This window comes from Fulmarus glacialis, unplaced genomic scaffold (genome assembly GCF_000690835.1).
Source record: "Fulmarus glacialis isolate BGI_N327 unplaced genomic scaffold, ASM69083v1 scaffold2186, whole genome shotgun sequence".
NCBI lineage: Eukaryota > Metazoa > Chordata > Aves > Procellariiformes > Procellariidae > Fulmarus > Fulmarus glacialis.
In genome coordinates this window covers 30,854-34,949 of record NW_009219828.1, presented here as the reverse complement: position 1 = coordinate 34,949, position 4,096 = coordinate 30,854, and positions in this window count along the sequence as shown.

Genomic DNA, 4,096 nt, shown 5'->3' with positions numbered 1-4,096 from the left:
CGTGACCAAGCTCTGTGATGCTTGTTGAACTCAGAGGGACCTTGATTTCGGATCCTCCACTTCCCTGAAGATTTGCCTTCAATCCTTGCCTTAACTCTTCCGCGTTTGCTAGCCGGTCTGGGCTGAAGCGGGCTGCCCCGGACGCCTTCCCCAGCGCCTGCGGGCTCCCTTGGCAGGGTACGGGGAGCTGCCGTTGCAGAGCTGGAGCTGCTCCCTCCACCTGGGGATAATTACGTGCCGCTTCCTCCCCAGCTGCCAGGGGCCTGGACGGAGAGCGGGGAAATCACATGCGAGGCGCTTCTAAAAGCCGCAGCCCGGCCCTCGGTGCCTCGGCCCTTTCTGCCATTGAAGGAAGAGCTGGCTGAGCCTCTCTCCCCGCAGGACCCGATTCCCGCCCGAGGAAATCCCCTCCCAGCCCGGGAGACCCACCGTGGGGATTTTAAACTGCGGACAGTCAGCGCTGGCTGGGTGCAGGACGAGAGCTGTGGGTTTTGAGAGAGCCCTAATAAACCTTTCGATTATGCGTAACAAAAAATAAATAATCCTTCCCCCTCCTCAGCCGTGTGGTTTGCCTAAACTCACTTCCCTGGGATACCTCAGAATTTGATCTTTAAGAAAGGATATTTTAAAAGCCCATGTGTAAAAACTTAACTGTTCCGGCGATAGGATCGTAATCTGCCTTTGATCCCCTAAATTGTTGAACCACAGCTCTATCTGTTGCCCAAGGACTGCAGGAAATGTACACAGGCTTATGCAAATTTCTAGGAGAGGGAACGTTTTGCAGGGCTGGAGCGGGGGGAAGATGTCTCTTGCTGCAACTCTCAGTTTCTGGATTGCAGCTGAATAGTCGGGCAGTCCCGACGCTCGCCTGTGTCACCCTGCTGCCAGTTCCCACGGCTTCTACCCCTCGCTGCTCGCAGCCCAGTTGTGCAAGCCTGGAGCGGCGAGATTTTTCCAGAGCTCTTCTCATGTACGCCGGTGGCATTTACAAGCAGAGTCTGCGAGCCGGGTCCTTTGGCTGCATTTTTCTCCAAAGAGCCACAGCGACTGCAATGTTCATGTTTCGCCTCTGAATCCCCACGACTTTTGCCGGTTGGGGGATATTTACATGGGGTGGGTGAATCTGACAGTAAGAGACAAAACAATTTCTTTGGGAACTTGAGGGGAGCCAAGGCTGCGCCGGAGCCCAACCAAGGCAGGACGCAGCAACAACACAGCGGGGGCACAGCCCGCACGCAGCTGGGGATCTGGTAGGCAGGACTTTAATTTTGTGTAAAATGCGAGTTTTCCTCTTTCCCAGACTTGTAAAAGAATACTCAAACCCTTGTAAAGAGGCAGGTTGGGTGTAGTGTGGGAGTACATCCATTACCGCATTCGAAACAACTCTGCTTTACATCCGAACACTGGCTCAGAGTAGCAGATCCTGCTAAAAAATAAAAATAGATCCCTTCTTCTCTGTTCATTCTTTTTTCCTTTTTTTTTTTTTTTTTTTTGGTATGTGAGCCAAGTGACATGACATTGGACTTTGGTACTTCACCTGATTTACTTTAATTTGCACATTGAAGAGAGCCGTCAAAAGGGCAGGATGAGCCCTCCATCGCTCAGCCGCCCTGGCAGGACTCCCCTGGCAGCCGTGTCGCGGTGCCGCGCCGTGCCAGGGGAGGCCGAGCTGCGTCCAGAGCACGGCCCGGCATTTTTCGTAAGCCACGTGTGCCGTGCAGGTACAGGGCTGCGCGCACGAGAATGTGGGGCAGCGCTGCCTCAGCCGGGCACGAGTTTGTTTTGCTGTTTCTGTTTGTTTTTTTCACCTCGGTGATAATTCATACCCAATGCGCGATCTCTGCTCTGTGTACTTTACTACTCCTTGTGATAATCAAAATCCGGCCCTGAACTTTTTCACTACAAAGGAAACAAGAACTTTGCCCCGTCGGCTGTTCGCAGGGCGTCCGGCAGTGCAGCAGCCTTTTCTCACGTGCAAAAAACCCCCGAGCCTGTGGAAATGAAGGTTACGCTGATGGCAGAGCGCTTACTGGTTTTTCACCGGTGTGGGTGGAGATCAGGCGCTTGGACGTGACCTGAGATTTCTGGTGTCAACCTCCTCTTAAAAAAGAGAAGGCACCCAACCGGTCGGTGGAAACAAACCTATAAACGCCAGGATCGCCAATAACGCGCCGCATACGGCTCAAAGTGCAACCTGTGATGGGCAAGTGCTGAAACATTAACCAGACCTTGGGACACTGTCTGTAGTTGCCGCTTGGAGCCCAGGAGCAGGGACGGAGGGCTGCACTATTATTACTCCGTGCGGAGAAAGGGCGCAGCGGTGTTTGCACAGCGCGGACGGAAGCGCTGGCAGCGGCCCCGAGGCGTTGTGTGTACGGCGGTGGGGGCAGCAATAAAAAGGTACGAGCTTCCCCGTGTGGGGAAGAGGGAGAGGCCGAGACCTTAAATCTCAGTTTCTGGCTCTCGTTGAAGTGCTCTGGCAAGCAACGCGGTGATGGCGGTGGTGTGAGGCCATCCTTCCACGTGCACTCCCGTGTTTGCAGGTGTAACCTGCCTGCGGGTGAAAGCCCTGGCTCTAAGCCTCCCCCTACCCCCAAATGAGGTAAGGCTTGTGGGAAGAACAAATATCGTATATGAAATTGAGGGCTGCAATGGCAGAGGAAAAGGGGAATGCTAGAGATGCTTCTGGGCCCATACCTCGGATGGTTTGGATCTGGGTGGTGTTTTGGTGTTGGGTTTTTTTAACACTGGTGAGCCGTCCTGGAGATCAGGCGAGGAGATATGAGGAGCCAGAAAGCGCTTCTGAGCGCGCGAGTGCTGTAATCACATTACTGCTCCCTGAGCTCCGCTGACACAGGAGACCAGTAAACATCTCCCGCTGCCCCGGTAGGTGACAGTACATAAATCTTCAGATCACCTTGAGGAATAACAAGACTTTTGCAACTTTGCCTTTGAACTCTGAAGGAGTTGTGCGTGCATGATGGATGGTGGCGGCGCCCGGCCATACTCCGAGGGGCATCGCAGCTCCTGACTCCCTTGCAGAGGTTTTACCCTCACCTGGAGGAAGGGTATATCCAGGCTGTGCGCCAGCGCCGACACTCGCAGCTGCAGAAACTGTCAATTCCTTTCCAAACACCAGCACCCTCAGGAAGGCGCTTGCGGCCGCCTTGCACGCTTGGCATCAGGCCAAAAGCCATTCCTATAGCATCCGCTCATACTATATACACGTGTAATGTTAACTTACCCAATTCTCGCTGTGGGTTTCTCCACAGCCACCACCACAAATCCATGTCTTACCAGTGTGGTGGCTTTGGGAGCAGTCTCTTCCATTAAGGCTTCGAGTGAGTTTACCTGACAGCGTGTCCGCATTCAGGAGCAGCGAAGCGATGCCTTGCCCTGCTCGTGCTGAATCATTGCTACCTGGCAAGGCTTTGGGAACCCTGAGATCATATTTTGTTGTAGTATATTACAGCTGCAGGAAAAAGTATTGGATTTTGGGTTTATAGCAAAAGACTAATTCTTGGTCAGGATGATGAAGTCTTTACGTATAGGACTTTGCCTTCACAGCTCTTTGTAAAGTGCTCTCCTAGTAGTGGCAAAAGAAAGGACATGCTCATTTATGACGCTTTAAATCGTACAATTCATTTCCAAAGACAAATAACAAATCATAGCAGAGAGCTCTGGTGCAGGGCTCCTTCGTGGATTGTAAACACTGCAAGACAGAAACCGTCAACATTTGCACAGTGTTCAGCCCAGCCCAGCCCAGCTTCTCTAGTTCGGGCTTTGGAGGCACGCTAATAGTGATATTAAATCACACTGAATACCTTCTTACGATATTTACAGTTTAACAATAACCATGGACGCGTGTGCCCAGGACTGTGGATTGTGACCGTGCAGCACCGGACCGGAGAACCCGCGATGAGGCCAAGCGTTGCGGTTCGGCCCCTGGCTCGTCCCGCGCTCTGCTTGTCACGCCTACGCTGCGGTGGCTGGGGCCCTTTCAGGTGCTGTCAATATTCATCAGAAGCAACTTCTTAAAAGGAGCGATGTGAGAGTCAGTGTGTTACTGTGTGAGCTGTCAGCAGATGTGCCAAGG